The sequence below is a fragment of the Aquarana catesbeiana genome, linkage group LG08 (genome assembly GCF_042186555.1).
Source record: "Aquarana catesbeiana isolate 2022-GZ linkage group LG08, ASM4218655v1, whole genome shotgun sequence".
NCBI classification, from domain to species: Eukaryota; Metazoa; Chordata; class Amphibia; order Anura; family Ranidae; genus Aquarana; species Aquarana catesbeiana.
This window is the reverse complement of record NC_133331.1, coordinates 37,645,907-37,665,209: the sequence shown is the minus strand read 5'-3', so window position 1 is coordinate 37,665,209 and position 19,303 is coordinate 37,645,907.

Below are 19,303 nucleotides of genomic sequence, written 5' to 3'. Positions count from 1 at the left end.
TGACATCACAAGTGAAGACAGACACACCACCACCGACAATGAGGAGGCTTACCAAATTGAATGGACCCAAAGGGGCATACGCCAAGTTGGGTCAGACAAGGCTTGGGTGGTCAGTGGCTGTAGAACCGTAGGTTGCTGTATCACTCGGTAGGACCCCACTGCCGCCACCTCTTTACAGCGCTGTTTTTAATGGATTTACATGTGAGTGTATTTCTTTAATTTTTAATAAATTTCACATTTGTTTACGGATTTACACTGTGTGGCCTTTCCTCCTTTCTTCCTAATTGTCACCACCATTGCCTGGTTCCCAACATCGTTCCGAGTGATACAGCAACCTATGGTTCATCCCATAAACATCACCCCTCCGGGCCATCTACAGCCACTGACCACCCAAGCCTTGTCTGACCCAACTCAGGGTATGCCCCCTTGGGTCCATTCAATCTGGTAAGCCTCCTCATTGTCGGTGGTGGTGTGTCTGTCTTCACTTGAGATGTCATATACCTGTTGATGTACTCTTGGTTTGAAGTCATACATCTCCTGAGGACTTCTTATCATTTGGATTCAACCACTATAGGATGGGTTGATTGTCTAGCATAGCTAAAACGAATCCTCTTTCTAAGGCCAAGTTCACGCTGGCATTGAAAGCAGACGTTTGAGGGGCGTTTTTAATGCCCCTCAAATGCCTATGCAAATGATACTCTGGACCTAACATAGTGTTGTTCACATTATCAAAACATGAAGCCTTAGCGTCGCTTTGCTTCAAAATTGAAACCTCATTTCGAGTTTGAAAGCATTTAGGGCACTTCAATTCCTTCCATTCAAGTGCATGGTAAAGCACTGCGCCAGCATGCTGTTGTGGGGGGAGGTTGCAGAGTGGTAGTACATTACAGTTACTAATAGGCATTGGTGGTGCGGTTTTAACGTGCCAAAAACGCATGTCAACCATGCCGCAAACACACATAGGGCATTTGGGGAAGCTTTTTTAATGCTCATCAACTGCACCTATTAATTTGCATTAATCTTATTGGTGCATTTGATAAGCAGCAGTGTTTTGAGCAAGTGTGAACAAGCCCTAACAGTGTCTAATTGCTCTCTGTGCTGGCCCAGCTCCTCCACCCTTCCCTTTGTCTCGATATATAACTGTTTATGTAACTGGCAGGGAAGAAGCAAAGGGGAATACCATATAGTGTAACTAGAGTTTGCGTGGGTTGCTGCTGACATTACATCCAAGATGGTGGTACCCAGCAGCAGTCTCAGACTTTTTGGATGTCTACAGACTTTTACATGTAAATAAAATGCATAACATTTATTAAACATATAATATTATGGAAAAGATTCTTGGTGAAATGAATGGTCTGCTTCACCTATGCTCACTTTAGGCACCCAATCTTCTCAGGAGAATCTTTACATGGGTGTTTGAAGTGAGAACTCTTCAATTTATTAAATCATGCCATGATTCAGTTCATCTCTCTTCATACATTAGTATTTTATACCTCTTAAGAAATTCAGTTCATCAAGTAAAAAAATAGTAATGAGCAAAGCTAAAGAAATTGGCTCCACTAGCAATTCTGCAGTTGACATGCAAAAAATCGCTTTGCCAGACAAATGTTCATAATCTAACCAGTGTATTGTATGCTAGTAAAGAGATCTCTCACTAGTTCACCCGGGAATCCCACACTCCATGAGTGCATGGGATCAGATGGGGTCCAAATTTTGACCATGAAATAAAGCTTTGGACCCTTTTGAGGAATCCTTGGTGTGCCGATGTAATTTCTTCACTCTGATTGTCTAAGGTTTCCAGCCTGTGGTCGTATGTGTACTGTTTGACCACAAAATAAAGCGTTGGACCCTTTTGATGAATCCTTGGTGTGTTGATGACATTTCTTCACTCAAATTTTTATTTGGGAGCAGAGAGTTTTGGGAATTGTGGGGTAGGATTCAGTGTTCCCCTAACTGGGAAGTATATTACTTCATACTGATTACACACACTCACACTGGCACCTGTAACCGGTCCCGGGCATGGTTCAGCCTCTTGGGCTGATTTGTTTGTTTGAGTGGTCCCAACCATGCTCAGGATCGGTTAAGCGTCACGCGTCCGGGACCACTTGGAGGAGGTCGCTCCGGGTGTGGTTCACTTGTGGTCCAGGAAGGGTTGCTTTAGCACGAGTACCGGAGCACACATCAGCATCCATAGAAGTCTATGTACGGAATCAGGAATCATTCTGCGCTGGTTAACATACCGTGAAGACGGAACTTATTCAGACCCCCTTACATTTTTTACTCTGTTATATTGCAACCATTTGCTAAAATCATTTAAGTTCATTTTTTCCTCATTAATGTACACACAGCACCCATTATTGACAGAAAAACACAGAATTGTTGGCATTTTTGCAGATTTATTAAAAAAGAAAAACTGAAATATCACATGGTCCTAAGTATTCAGTCCCTTTGCTGTGACACTCATATATTTAACTCATGTCCTGTCCATTTCTTCTGATCATCCTTGAGATGGTTCTACACCTTCATTTGAGTCCAGCTGTGTTTGATTATACTGATTGGACTTGATTAGGAAAGCCACACACCTGTCTATATAAGACTTTACAGCTCACAGTGCATGTCAGAGCAAATGAGAACCATGAGGTCAAAGGATCTGCCTGAAGAGCTCAGAGACAGAATTGTGGCAAGGCACAGATCTGGCCAAGGTTACAAAAAAATGTCTGCTGAACTTAAGGTTCCTAAGAGCACAGTGGCCTCCATCATAATCCTTAAATGGAAGATGTTTGGGACGACCAGAACCCTTCCTAGAACTGGCCATCTGGCCAAACTGAGCTATCAGGGGAGAAGAGCCTTGGTGAGAGAGGTAAAGAAGAACCCAAAGATCACTGTGGCTGAGCTCCAGAGATGCAGTCAGGAGATGGGAGAAAGTTGTAGAAAGTCAACCATCACTGCAGCCCTCCACCAGTTGAGGCTTTATGGCAGAGTGGCCCGAAGGAAGCCTCTCCTCAGTGCAAGACACATGAAAGCCCGCATGGAGTTTGCTGAAAAACACCTGAAGGACTCCAAGATGGTGAGAAATAAGATTCTCTGGTCTGAGGAGACCAAGATAGAACTTTTTGGCCTTAATTCTAAGCAGTATGTGTGGAGAAAACCAGGCACTGCTCATCACCTGTCCAACACAGTCCCAACAGTGAAGCATGGTGGTGGCAGTATCATGCTGTGGGGGTGTTTTTCAGCTGCAGGGACAGGACGACTGGTTGCAATTGAGGGAAAGATGAATGCGGCCAAGTACAGTGATATCCTGGACGAAAACCTTATCCAGAGTGCTCAGGACCTCAGACTGAGCCGAAGGTTTACCTTCCAACAAGACAATGACCCTAAGCACACAGATAAAATAATTAAGGAGTGGCTTCACAACAACACAAAGACTTATGGCTGTATTCGATCAAAAGGGAGCTTCTACTAAATACTGAGCAAAGGGTCTGAATACTTAGGACCATGTGATATTTCAGTTTTTCTTTTTTTAATAAATCTGCAAAAATATCAACAATTCTGTGTTTTTCTGTCAATATGGGGTGCTGTGTGTACATTAATGAGCAAAAAATGAGGAAAAAAATGAACTTAAATGATTGTAGAAAATGGCTGCAATATAACAAAGAGTGAGAAATTTAAGGGGGTCTGAATACTTTCCGTCCCCACTGTACATGTTCCCAGGAACACTTGTAAATGTACCGGGAGCACTTTCTTATAGTCCAGGGTAAGTGTATAGCAGAGGGGGGAGAATCGATGTCAGGCATTGTTCAATTAAAGCCCCAGTTATCATTTATTATGATGTACTGTATTTTTAAATAAAAAACCTCTCCGTTTTTTGACCTGCACCATATGGAGCCTCTCCATTTTTTCTTATCTGTACCCCGGTTCGATTGAGCCTATTTGTATATACCATCAACCTCCAGACGGCTCCCCTATTGAGTGGAGGTTTCATATCACATTGAGTAGCCATATGAATTCAGAAACTTTGATTGGACCATCACTGTCGAGGAGTGGAACCATACTGCTTGGAGTGACCCTCTTCCTGCTAATCTCTAACCCAGAGGCATTTGGCCTACACAAGCCTGTCTGACCCACTACCGCTGGTAAGTAAGTCCACCGTATCTGGTAAAAGTACCCATCCATATTCCCTTGATAGAGGATTTCTTCATATCTACAGCTTCACAGCTAGTCTTATATTGTTTGCACTATCTTTATTTCATCGAAGAATCACCAGTTATGTACTAGATGGACAAGTTTTTTGAACTTTAACTCATTTTTTTGTTCACATCAAATAAACATTAGATATTTTTTTGCACGTTCACTAGATTTGTTAATATGTTACACACACATTATTTCAGTTTTATTTCTGTTTTATTATGTTTTAGCAATACACTGTGTTTTCACAACGTTCATTTAAAAGAGTCCCAGTGTGAGTGCACCCTTAGGAATAAGGGCAATTGAGAGTTTCATTTTTTACCAAAAATGATTTGAAAATTGTAAGATTTAGGCAAAACCTTGCCATTTTGATGAAATGCATTAGAGTCAACAGGGAAATCAAAAATTGGGTGGTTTTGATGGCTTTTAAGGGTACAATTGGCTTCAAATGGCTCCTGAGGGATATGAAAGCTCCTTTCAACTATCCTGAACTTGTTTGTATGCCATAATATTCTTTTTTCTCTTTATTTATGTTATTTATTTATTTTTTAACAAATTTCAAGTTTCCGTCTCATCAAAATCCACCTACAGAAAAACTGAAGCGTTTGCAATATCAATTTAGCCATAATCACTCTGCTCATTCTTGTTGGGTATATTGAATTACAGGAGGCATGTATCCCACAAAAGAAACCCAGTACAAATAAATAAAAGGTGGAATTGGTTTATCCTGGCAACAGGATCTTGGGGCGGCATGCTTTTGGAGTGGGAACCACATGCCGCCAGCGCAGAATTACTACCATGGCTTAATTTATTGTTGTTAGTTTTAAACCTAGGGGCTCAGTATTTTAGATGTTAAGCGTTAGGGAGGAAGTTAAGCGTTAAGGGCCCATTTAGGTATTGGTTGTTTGAACGGTAAAGTGAGTTTGATTAAATGATAGGTTTGAGGGTTGAATTAAAGCAGAAATTCAGTCATTTTTTTCAACTTTCCATCTATTAAATCGTCAGCCCTTGTTGTTTTAACTTTGGATAGTAAAACATTTTATTTTCTGCCAGTAAATACCTTATACAGCGCAACTTCCTGTTTTTTTTCTGGAAAAAAGCCTAGGCTTATGAAATCATGCACAGCCATCTCTATCACTCTTGTGAGAGTTTGCCAGGAAGGGAGGGGGGATGAGTCATAAGAGGGCCAATGAGAGCTGCAGAGCTGGAGGTGTGCCTCTGTGTGATACCTATTATCCACCGTTAGTGACGCACCTCATTCAAAAACTCAACCCTTTCCTCTTTTTCAACACAGTCCCCTTGTTTGAGCAAGTCGTGATCTGAAAAGAACTTCCTTATGTTGCAAATGTAATGCGACTGAGGGGTCTGATAAGCCAGTTGATTCATCACTAATTAACAGGCCAAACCAAACTTTACTGGTTTTTGGTGTCCCTCTTATAACTTTTTCATTTATAGGAACGATGTCCCTCTTATAACTTTTTCATTTATAGGAACGATGACTATGAGTGTGCCACAAGGAGTGTGCCACAAGGAGGTGAGTGCCTACAAATGTCCTCATTTTTTATTTAAAAAGTTGCCAAGGTTGCAAGGCCTACTACGGCCCACCATGACTGTACGTGTTGCAACAAACTCATCCAAGCCCATAGCTGGTAATGTCCAATTTTAACAATCCTTCCTTCAGAAGTTTTGCCTAAAATTCCAACCTTTCACAGAAACAGACCATCCATCCTCTCACAAAAATCTCATGTTGTTAGGAGCAGTTCTTTACTAAAAAGCTATGCATAAGCAATAAATAAATAAACCCTTTCATGAGAGGGTATTACAACATCTATGTTCTACTATTACAAAATATATGTGTTAGGTCATTTTTAAGAACCCCATATTAAATAAAAGAAATATCACTGCCAAAAAGCAGTAAATAAATGTTTCACTGTGTCAAAGGCGCACTCTAGTACCCCTTGTAATAATTCTGAGGGAAAAAATTAGAACAGCAAAAACAATAATAAATATTTGCTACAGGGGCATTGGAGAAAGGCTGTTTGTTAACGAAAGCCATTTGTAAGCAAATGTATAGGAAAAGTATGCAATGTCGTCTCCTAAACTACTCTAGCCACAAACTGAAGGGTGATTTTAAAAATGTCCTGCGGCACTCAATCATTCCTTCATTTTAATGTCTTTATTTTATGATATTATTGATGAAATACTACTTACTCTGTGTTCAAAATTCCTTTTAGGCTGCAGGCATGGGCTAGCTGACATGCAGAGCCATATTTTAAAGCCATATATTTCACATTCCCACGTTCAACTTGGAGGACACGGTAGCCAAGTTGCTTTTTTTTTTCTAGCAGATATATATTTTCATATTTATTTACTGATTTGACTAATGTATCTATTTTTCAACCCGCATGCTTATGTTTCAATCCATTAAAGTGATTCACGATCAAATAATACGTTATTGCAAGTACAAAGAGGAGATAAAAACTGCAGCACAATAGCTATAACATGGCAACACAAATGATAAAAAAAAAAAAAAAATTTCACGATTGCATTTACTTTTTAGTATCCAATGTGAAAGAAGGTAAAACAAGAGTTTTCATTATTAACGCCTGGTGAATTATATGAATTATATAAAATAAAACCTGTACTTATTAGATTCATGGTAGGAATATGTTAACGTGAGTTACATAATGTTTGTGTGTTTAAATTCTCTGTAAAAGTGATCATACACTAATGGACACAGTCATTACAGCGCATTTACCGTTTAATACGAATGCAGGTATCTGTGATCTCTTTTACAGGCATACCCCACTTTTAAGTACACAATGGGGTTTATTTACTAAAGCTGGAAAGTGCTAAATCAGGCTCACTTCTGCGTAGAAGCCAATGAGCTTCCACATTTTATTACCAAAGCTTAATTGGACAATCTGGGGTTAGAAGCTCATTGGTTTCTATGCAGAAGGAAGCCTGATTTTGCACTTTCCAGCTTTAGTAAATAAACCCCATTGTGTACTTAAAAGTGGGGTACACCTGTAATTCTTTGGGTAACACATATGGCCAGATTATGTTAAGATTAGGTCAGCAGAAGACTTTTAAGCTGGAGTCATAAAACAACTTTTAAAGCCAGACATTCTTTAAATGTGGAAAATTCCTTATTAGTCTTGGCATCCACAAAGTGTTGAAGTCAAATCACAGTACTCCTGTCAGAGGCACAGGATTTCTGGAAGAAGATTTCCCATCTGACAACAAAGCAGGCATGAAACCACAGCCATGGAAAATGACTTGGAAGGTTTTAATTTATCCAGGTTATGATAGAGCTAGGACTTGTTCTGTAATGTTGAAGACATTTCTCCCTTTATCTAAGTAGCTTCTTCAATTCAAAAAACGGAGGAAGCCACTTGGATGAGTGGTGAAATAGCTTCAACTTGAATAAGTAGCAAAATGTCTTCAAGAACAAGTCTAGTTGAATGTTACTAGATGCTGCTATGAGCATAGAAAGCTCTGGTATAAACCAGAGTTGCACTTCTAGGCTTTAAACAAAGAACATCGTTTTAAGTCCCATTTGTCTATGATCTGGCCTAGCGTTGAGCACTCATGATTTTGGACACAAAAAAAAAATTGTCTATTCAAGGATCAAGTGACAAGATAGTATATCCAGTTGAACATTACCTCCATCTGTGCATGTATGCAGTTACTGCTTGACCATTCTTACTGTTTGTCAAGACTGTAGGCATCAATTCATATTCATAAAACCTTGTGTGTGAAATTAAAATAACACTAAATGATATCCTTAATTCCCAAAACTAATCCATTCACATCCATTACTTAGTCCATGGGTGCCCAACCTGTGGCACTCCATTGCAGAACTACAAGACACAAAACAGCTGGAGGGCCACAGGTTGAGCACCCAAGACTTAGTCCAAAGTTCCTAGTCCATCTCAGGGGCAAGCAAGTGCGGATGGCTATGTTTCAGCATACAGTGGGACCATGAAGAACAATATAAACTCTTGGAGAGGATGATAAGGGACTATATACAAAATTTTAGTAATGAGAACGGTATCATTAGCAGTAATCAGCATGGATTCATGAAGAATCATTCTTGCCAAACCAATCTATTATCCTTCTATGAGGAGGTGAGTTGCCATCTAGATAAAGGAAGGCCTGTAGACGTGGTGTATCTGGATTTTGCAAAAGCATTTGACACAGTTCCCCATAAACCTTTACTGTACAAAATAAGGTCCGTTAGCACGGACCATAGGGTGAGTACATGGATTGAAAACTGGCTACAAGAGTTCAGAGGGTGGTGATAAATGGGGAGTACTCGAAATGGTCAGGGGTGGGTAGTGGGGTCCCCCAGGGTTCTGTGCTGGGACCAATCCTGTTTAATTTGTTCATAAACGACCTGGAGGATGGGGTAAACAGTTCAATCTCGGTATTTGTGGATGATATTAAGCTAAGCAGGGCAATAACTTCTCCGCAGGATGTGGAAACCTTGCAAAAAGATCTGAAGAAATTAATGGGGTGGGCAACTACATGTCAAATAGGGTTAAATGTAGATAAATGTAAAATAATGCATTTGGGTGGCAAACATATGAATGCAATCTATACACTGGGGGGAGAACCTCTGGGGGAATCTAGGAAGGAAAAGGACCTGGAGGTCCTAGTAGATGATAGGCTCAGCAATGGCATGCAATGCCAAGCTGCTACTAACAAAGCAAACAGAATATTGGCACGCAATAAAAAGGAGATTCATTCTAGAGATAAAACGATAATTCTCCCACTCTACAAGACTCTGGTCCAGCCGAACCTAGAGTATGCTGTCCAGTTCTGGGCACCAGTCCTCAGGAAAGACTGGAAATGGAGCTAGTATAAATAAGGGCAACAAAGCTAATAAAGGGTCTGGAGGATATTAGTTACGAGGAAAGGTTGCGAGCACTGAACTTATTCTCTCTGGAGAAGAGATGCTTGAGAGGGGATATGATTTCAATTTACAAATACCATACCGGTGACCCCACAATAGGGATAAAACTTTTTCGCAGAAGGGAGTTTAACAAGACTCGTGGCCACTCATTAAAATTTGAAAAAAAGAGGTTTAACCTTTAAATTACATAGAGGGTTCTTTACTGTAAGAGTGGCAAGGATGTGGAATTCCCTTCCACTGGCGGTGGTCCCAGCAGGGGGAATCGATAGTTTCAAGAAACTATTAGATAAGCACCTGAATGACCGCAACATACAGGGATTTACAATGTAATACTGACATATAATCACACACATAGCTTGGACTTGATGGACTTGTGTTTTTTTTCAACATCACCTACTGTGTAAAGGTAACTGCCCTCTAACAGGAACTCAGATCACAGCAACATAAAAAAGGATTTTGGAGAATCTATGCTGTATTCAGTTAAAAATGATAATTTGTTCCTTTGCTAAAATCAAAGTTTGCATGCATTCTGGTCAATTACTCTTTTGTACTGCGTCAGGTTTATGTTGCATTTTGTTTTTTTAATTTGAAAAGTTCTCTCTATTAAAACTGATCTTCATTCTGATGCCGCGTACACACGACCGGACTTTACGGCACACTTTGCCCGGCGAACTTTTCGACGGACTTTACGACGGACTTTCCGAATGAATGGACTTGCCTACACACGATCAACCAAAGTCAGACAGATTTGTATGTGATGATGTACGACCGGACTAAAACAAGGAAGTTCATAGCCAGTAGCCAATAGCTGCCGTAGCACCGGTTTTTGTCCGTCGGACTAGCATACAGACGACCGGACTTTTCGACTGGACTCGAGTCAGTCAGATAGATTTGAAATATGTTTCAAATCTAAGTCCGTCAAACTTTTGAGAAAACAAAGTCTGCTGGAGCCCACACGATCGAATTGTCCGAAGAAATCCAGTACGCCGGACCAAGTATGCCATAAAGTCCGATCGTGTGTACGCGGCATAAGGGTCACATACATTTCAATATGTACTGTTGTTTGCTATAATTTACACCTTACAATTACATTACAATCATATGAAGGTATAACATACACTTTTAGGCTGGTTTCACATAGAGAGTGCTGGGAGACTAAGAGGAAGTGAAGAAAATGTAAAACTAAAGAAAATACAGAAGTAAGATAAAGAAAGAATGGAAGAAACCACACAAGACTGGTAAGTAGGCTGCGGTGTGGAGAGACAGGGATTCAGTAACAGTATCAAGGCAAGGATATCACAATAATATGGACTGAAAAAGTACCAGTGGCGGTCAGGCCAGCTAAGGGCAGACTTGGAATGTTCACAAAGTTCAGCTTCATAAAATTTCCTTTAGCATTTTTAATTAGATTGGAGGAAAAAAAAAACTTAAGAAAACAAAGAATTTTTCTTAAATTTAACTTCAGCATAATCTCAAATTCCAACACACTCTATTGATATGTGGGAGCTCTAATGAATAATTACTAGTAGTCATCTAGAATAACCAGCCAGAATGATCGCTTCTCATCTGATAATAAATTAATTTGCATTTATTGTAAAAAAGGAACCTTTTCCAAGTTGGCTCTTTCATTACAGCTTAATTATATGACACCGCCATCGCTCTTCAGAATGTATTACCGCAATGATCAAAATGAGAGCAGGATAAATAATGGCAATGCAGCACTGTATATGTTTTAATTAGCCAAAGGTAAGCAAAGGAGCACTGACGCTATTATATTAAGGTCAGAGCGCCACATGACTTGATCTACAATACATACATTATGACAAGAAAGGTTCCACTAAATTAGAGTCTCTGCATAATCAACATAATTACACTAAAATGTATCATAACACATGCACAGTTGACATTCTCTGCAACTCTTTTTTTTTTTTACCTTGTAAATGGACAGTCCTTCCAGAATTATTATTTCAATTGTCTGTTGGCCTCCACCCTATGGTTTATTCTATCTCTAGGAACCACGTCACATAGGCAATCATAGTCCTAGGCAAAGCCACTCTCTGGACCTTAAGAAGTTATTTTAATCATAAAAGTACAACTTGGTATTTTTGCTCTATATTATGGCATGCCAGGAATTTATTCACACTAACTCTTAAAGTTACTGAAGGCTCCACTGTTGTCAGATTTTACTTACTAGACTGATGAGTCCGCTTGGGCAGAGGGTAGACTCCCTTACTTATCCGACTCACGGCCCCTGTTAGAGCAGACAGGAGGCACGAGAGTGCGGAATGGTATGAGAGCCTGCTGAAGAGATCCAGGTACAGGATGAGAGATGATCTTCAGACAACAGGTCATTAGTCCGTAACACTGGTAACAGGTGCTGAGCAGGAGCAAGACAGGCAGATTGGGACACAAGCAGGGTTCGGCAACAGACTGGCAGCAAGGTACAATAGGAGCAGGCAGAAGCGGAGTCAAACAGGCCAAGGTCGGGTACAGGCAGCAAACAGGAGAATCCAAGGGCAATCCGGGTCGTCAGGAGATCAGGTAAACAGGAAGACAAGACAGGAAACAGGAACTATGGCACAGGAAGCTGATGATCAGGCAGCACTGAACAGAGTGCCTGACAAACTTAAATAGGCCGGCTTGCTCACAGGCACGCCCTCTGGTGGCCAATCCCATGACCAGCAAGGTGAGCTCTCTGACAGTGCCCCCTCCCTAAGGGCAGCCTCCGGATGCCCAGCCGGGCCAACTTGGAGGCATGAACATTTCTGAAAGTCTGTAAAAGTTCCGGGGCATGTAAATTGTTTTCTGGTTCCCAGGAATTGTCCTCCGGACCATACCCCTTCCATTTAATAAGATACTGAATTCCATTCCTCCTTTTCCTACAGTCAAGGATTGCCTCTACCTTGGATTCCTCTTCGTTGTCAATTATGACAGGTTTGGGTGGGCCGACAGTGCGACCAACAAAAGGATTAGAGGTAGCAGGTTTCAGTAGCGTCACATGGAAGATCGGGTGTACTTTTAGAGAGTTTGGCAAATCAAGTTCATAGGTCACATCATTTATTTTCCTCTTCACTGGGAACAGACCCATAAACTTAGGGCCTAATTTCCTAGAGGGACAAGACATTTTCAGGTTAGTTGTGGACAACCACACTTGGTTGCCGGGCTCCAAGATCAATTCTCCACGCCTCTTCTTATCAAACATTTTTTTATTGTAATCCTGGGATTTGGCCATAGTCTCTTGTAGGATCTTATTGTTGGTGGAAAAGAAATTCATAGTCTCTGAGACGGCCGGAACGGAGAATTCAGGTACTGAGATTGGTAGAAAATATGGATGGAACTCGTAATTAGCGTAAAATGGTGTTTGATTGATGGCAGAGTGCAAGGTGTTGTTATAGGAGAATTCTGCAATGGATAATAAGGAAACCCAGTCATCTTGAGAGAAGGCAGAGAAGCACCTGAGGTATTGCTCCAAGGTCTGGTTGGTTCTCTCAGTTTGCCCGTTCGTCTGGGGATGATAGGCGGATGAAAAGGCCAATTCAATTTCGAGGGAACCACAGAGGGCCTTCCAGAACCCTGAAGTGAATTGAACACCCCGATCAGACACAATGCTTGCTGGGACTCCATGTAACCTAACCACTTCTTTGACAAAAATCTTTGCCGTATCCATAGCCGAAGGTGTACCCTTCATGGGGAGGAAATGTGCCATCTTCGACAGCCTGTCTACCACAACAAAAATAGTAGAGAAACCCTCGGAGGGGGGCAATTCCACGATGAAGTCTATTGATATCATCTTCCATGGCCTCTCTGGAACAGGTAAGGGTTTTAATAATCCCCAGGCCTTTGTCCTGGTGTTCTTACTCCGAGCACAAGTGTTGCATGAATCCACAAAATTTTTACAGTCACAGGCTAATTGAGGCCACCAGAAGGTGCGCTGTACCAGCTCAGTGGTTTTCAGGACACCAAAATGTCCGGCCAACTTATGATCATGACATAGTTCCATCACAGTCACCCTTAGCTTCTCTGGAACCACGATCTTGTCTCTTCGCCAAAACAGGCCCTCTCTCCAATCTGTTTCGGGGTACGGAAGCATTCCCACCGAGGCCTGTCTTATCCGTGAAACAAGGTTCCCTTGGAGGAGCAGGAAGTTCCCCGAAGGAAGAATCGTATCGGGAGATACAGTCTTCTCTGAATCGTAAAACATACAGGAAAGAGCATCTGACTTTATATTCTTGGAACCGGGCCTGTAAGTTATGTGAAACTGGAATCGTGAGAAAAAAAGTGCCCATCTGGCCTGACGAGGTCTTAATCTTTTGGCTGTTCTCAGGTATTCCAGATTCTTGTGGTCGGTGTAGACCAGAATAGGATGTGCAGCACCCTCCAATAGGTAACGCCATTCCTCCAGAGCCGCCTTGATGGCCAGAAGTTCTCGATCCCCCACATCATAATTTCTTTCTGAAATTGAAAGTTTGCGTGAAAAGAACGCTACTGGATAGAGGAGGGCCTTGGCGCCCTGTCGTTGAGAGAGCACCGCTCCCACTGTGATCTCCGAAGCGTCTACCTCCAAGACAAACGGTAGGACAGGGTTAGGGTGTTTCAAAATGATGGCTGAAGTAAATAGCTTTTTGAGTCTTTCGAAAGCCAACTGGGCTTTGTCCGTCCAAGAGAATCGGGTTCCCTGTTTGGTCAATTCGGTGATTGGAGCGATGATTGGAGAAAAACCTTTAATAAACTTCCGGTAAAAATTGGCAAAGCCAATAAAGCGTTGTACTCCTTTTTTATCTATCGGAGCGGGCCAATCCAGAATAGTAGACACCTTTTGGGGGTCCATCCTGATACCCTCCACTGAGATGACTAGGCCCAAGAACTGAATACATTGACGTTCAAACTCGCATTTCTCAAGTTTTGCATAGAGGCCGTGTTGCCTAAGCCGGGTTAGGACATTGCAGGCATGTCTACGGTGATCGGTTAGTGAAAAGGAGAAGATCAAGATGTCGTCAAGGTATACTATTACATACAGATCCAGGTAATCACGGAAAATATCGTTGACGAAATGTTGGAAGGTTGCGGGAGCGTTGCATAATCCAAATGGCATGACAAGGTACTCGAAGTGCCCAAATCGAGTACGGAAGGCCGTCTTCCATTCGTCCCCTTTTCTGATACGGATCAAGTTATAAGCTGCGCGGAGATCTAGTTTCGTGAATATGACTGCGGTTCCTAATCTTTGAAAAAGTTCAGGTACTAAAGGCAAGGGATAACGATTCTTAATGGTGATCTTATTCAACTCCCGGTAATCGATGCAGGGATGTAAAGAGTGGTCCTTCTTCTCGACAAAGAAGATGCCGGCACCGGCTGGGGAGGTAGAAGGACGAATGAACCCTTTTTTCCAAGTTTTCATCTATGTAAGTCTTTAATGTGTCTAACTCCTGCTCAGTTAACGGGAAGATTCTCCCAAATGGAACTTCAGTACCAGGTAACAGTTCTATAGGACAGTCATACGGCCTATGAGGGGGCAAGGTTTCTGCTCCTTTTTTACTAAATACATCCAGGAAGTCCAGATAAGCTTCAGGGACGGACTGACGTAGTTCAGCATCTGAGTCCAAGCACAGGAGTTGGGAGATCATGTCAGAAGATTGCTGTAAACAATGCTGTTGGCAATACTCAGAGAGAAATTTGACTTCTCCTGTGGCCCAGTTGATACTGGGATTGTGGGCCTGCAGCCAGGGCATCCCTAGGATAATAGGGAAGAGAGGAGAAGAGATGGCATCCAGACGCAGAAGCTCCTGATGGTGGGTACCCATGGTGGCCAGCAAGGGGACGGTCTCTTGAGTGACCGGGCCTGAACTAAGGATGGATCCATCCGCTAGATGGACAGCAAGCCCCTGAGCCTTAGGTTGAAGCGGAATATGATGGTTGGCAGCAAAGGTCAAATCGATAAAACAGCTGCATGCGCCGGAATCAATAATTACTGACACTGGAATACTCCCTCCTGGAAGCTGCAGAGTGAAGGAAAGAGCGAGATGAGAACCAAGTTTAGGTAACACAGATGCACACATTGAAGAGGCAGAACGACACTTACGCATCTTGTTGGGGCAGGCTCTCACGTAGTGCCCGGATTCACCACAGTATAGGCACAGGTTGTGGGTTCGTCTGCGCATCTTTTCCTCTGGAGTAAGCGTAGGCTGGAGCAGACCGAGTTGCATGGGTTCATGGGGTTCTGGAGTCGAGACAGATGAAGCCGGAGGAAACTGACTGACTGGACTGGGAACCTTGGGTAACATCCAGGTGGGACGAAGGTGGCTGGTAGACCTTTCTGACCGACGCTCTCTTAGGCGACGGTCAATCTGGATGGAGAGATCGATGAGGTCTTTCAGAGTGACTGATGCACCCCCACTCGAGCCAACTCGTCCTTGAGTGGGTCAGATAGTCCCATTCTGAACTGATGACGCAGGGCAGCGTCGTTCCAGTCCGTATCGGCGCTCCAACGTCTGAAGTCGACTGCATAATCTTCGGCCGCTCTGTGACCCTGTTGCAGAGAGTGCAGTGCAGCTTCAGCAGTCGCTGTCAGTTGGGGATCTTCATATAATTGGGACATGGCCCTGAAGAAATCGTCTAGGCTATCTAGGGAGATAGATTTTTGCTCCAGAAGGCGGTGAGCCCAGGTTTGTGGCTCACCTGTCAGCAGGGAAATAAAGCCTACTTTGGTCGCTTCCAGTGAAAACGTGCGGGGTTGCAGAGCAAAGTAGAGTTCGCAGGAATTGCGGAAGGCACGATACTTGCTGCGTTCACCAGCAAATTTCTCGGGAGTGGGTACTCTGGGCTCTGGAGGAAGCATTACTACGGAGGGTGCAGATTGGAATCCAGCAGAAGACGCCCCCTGGGGGTTGGAAGAGGAAGATAAGGCCTGGACTTGTTCCTCCAATCTTGAGTAACCTTCCTGAAGGCTTTTCACGGCCTGGGTAAGTCCTGCCAGGTGTCTACATAGTTCATCCATGGGGGAGGCCCCCTGCCCAGACTCAGTCATGGCTGCCTGATACTGTCAGACTTTTACTTACCAGACTGATGAGTCCGCTTGGCCAGAGGGTAGACTCCCTTACTTATCCGACTCACGGCCCCTGGTAGAGCAGACAGGAGGCACGAGAGTGCGGAATGGTATGAGAGCCTGCTGAAGAGATCCAGGTACAGGATGAGAGATGATCTTCAGACAACAGGTCAGTAGTCCGTAACACTGGTAACAGGTGCTGAGCAGGAGCAAGACAGGCAGATTGGGACACAAGCAGGGTTCGGCAACAGACTGGCAGCAAGGTACAATAGGAGCAGGCAGAAGCGGAGTCAAACAGGCCAAGGTCAGGTACAGGCAGCAAACAGGAGAATCCAAGGGCAATCCGGGTCATCAGGAGATCAGGTAAACAGGAAGACAAGACAGGAAACAGGAACTATGGCACAGGAAGCTGATGATCAGGCAGCACTGAACAGAGTGCCTGACAAACTTAAATAGGCCGGCTTGCTCACAGGCACGCCCTCTGGTGGCCAATCCCATGACCAGCAAGGTGAGCTCTCTGACAACTGTAAAGGATAATCCCGGCCAAGCAACAGAATACAAAGTTAAAACAAAGATGGGAACTAATTTACCAAATAAATCATATGTAAAGTAAATGCACATAGTCTTTGCCATACATTTACTGCTGCTATGTTACACAACAAGGCTTTTAAAAGCCTGTAGACATCCTTGAACCCTGCTGGACCCAACGTCTCTAGAACCATATCCTGGCTCCTCTACTCCTCCTACCCCCCTCCGTCTTTTCCTCCTTCCTCCCGTCTACGTTCTCGCTTTGTCTCTTCTTGTTTTCCTTCCTTTATCTCTTCTCTCTCTATTCATTATACAACATGATGGGCAGCACAGTGGTGTAGTGGTTAGCACTTTCCCCTAGCAGAAAAAAGGGTCACTGGTTTAAATCCCAAACAAGATATTTGGGGGGCACACTCTAAAAAATGCATTAAAGATGGTGCAGCCATAAGACCATACAGTAGAAGAAAATATTACAGCGCACACATGCAAAAAAGGCATTTACCTCAAGCAAGGCTAGTTTAAAACACCTAAGCATTTCTAGAAAAACATTATCAAAAAATATGGGGATTTGGTCACACCATATTGCTATATGGTGCTAAGCCCACTTACTGCGACAAAGTACCCCATAATCAGTGGGTCCTAGACTATCCATGGAGTGGGAGAACCTGCATCTCTGAACCATGAGAGCATTGCACTCTTCTAAATGGGAGAATCATAAGGTCTCCACCCATGACACAAGTGGACACTAATTAAAGGTACTTATGTTATGTAGTGAGGTGCTCCGCACCCAAAGGGATTTGGTCAGAATCCATACAATATACAAACAAGATATTTGGGGGGCACACTCTAAAAAATGCATTAAAGATGGTGCAGCCATAAGACCATAAGTAGAAGAAAATATTACAGCGCACACATGCAAAAAAGACATTTACCTCAAGCAAGGCTAGTTTAAAACACCTAAGCATTTCTAGAAAAACATTATCAAAAAAATCCCAACTACGACATTATCTGCCTGGAGTTTGCATGTTCTCCCTGTGATAAAAAATGTATATGTGGTGAACTGCACTATTAAATATCTAATAAAGTGCAAAAAGTGCAAAATTGCAAACCACTGGATTCACTCCAATGGCATGTAAACAACAGTTAAATAATACTAAACATAACATCCAATAAACAAAATAAATATGAGTGAATTGAATAAATGCAATTAAACAAAGTACTGCATCAAAAAATCTCAATCAAAAACACAAGGCCAAAAAAGTCAAAGAAAGAGAAAAAAGCATCCAATATATTCAGGTATTAAAGGTGACTTTCCAATGCTTGAGTGAAAAGGGGAATCCACCACCAACAGTGAGCAAACAGCCTACTCACCAGATGGAGATGATCCCAATTACAGAGAACATAAACACCTTTAGGTTATCAAACTGCTACCAGGAATCTGTCACTGCCGTTCCAGATGGTATCAGATGGAGATGATCCCCATTAAAGAGATCATAAATGCCTATGGATTATCAAACTACTTCCAGGAATCCGTCACTGCCAGTCCAGATAGTGTCTCCAATAAAAGGAAGGGCCACACATATTTATGTTAGACATAGGATGAAAAACAATCTCCCATGGTGAAGTATGTCAAAAAATGTGGTTTATTGCTAAAAAATGGCACCAAACTCCAACTTTCATGATAACAGGTTTAAAAACAAACAAGTGGATGCCGTGGAGCGCTCCACCTGCATTCCACTATGGGCGGAAGTGACGTATCCCGCTATTCACCACACCCATTTATTCAATTCGCTCATATTCATTTTGTTTAGTAGATGTTATGTTTAGTATTATTTAACTGTTGTTTACATCCCATTGGAGTAAATCCGGTGGTTTGTAATTTTGCACTGTTTGAACTTTATTCAATATTTAATAGCGTGGTTCACCACATATACATCTTTTATCATATTGGTTTATTAACCTTTTGAACGGGCAGCTGACTATTTATAATTTGTATATATCACCAATTAGCACGGGTAAGGAGCCCTTGTCCCCTTTTTTACATGTCCTCCCTGTGCCTGCACGAGTTTCCTCTGGTTTCTCCGGTTTCCTCCCACACTCTAAAGACATGCTGGTAGGTTAATCATATCCTGTCTAAATTGGCCCTAGTATATGTATGAATGTGAGTTAGGGACCTTAGGTTGTAAGCTCCTTGAGGGTAGAGACTGATGTGAATGTACAATGTATATGTAAAGCGCTGCGTAAATTGACAGCGCTATAGAAGTACCTGAAATAAATAAATAACATACCTCTTGGTCGTATTTGTGTTATACCAGATTGACTGTAGATTACGTACTCTACTAGATACGATTATGGTCCTTGCCGTATTTTGGTCATTACTCAACCTGGTTCCTCTGTTATGACATTACCCAAAGTCTCTCTGACGTACCTTTGGTTCTCACCTGTCATGCTATGAGCGATAGCCATCAAGCTGACTTGTTGTTGTACTTCATTATTGTTGTGTCATGATTGCATGTTTTTCACGTTAACTTAATAAAAACATTTTCAACTCTAAAAGCCTGTAGAGCTGCAGACTACATGTTATTTCCCACCACCACCTACTCTTTGGACTACGAGTAAACCTCACCACACTC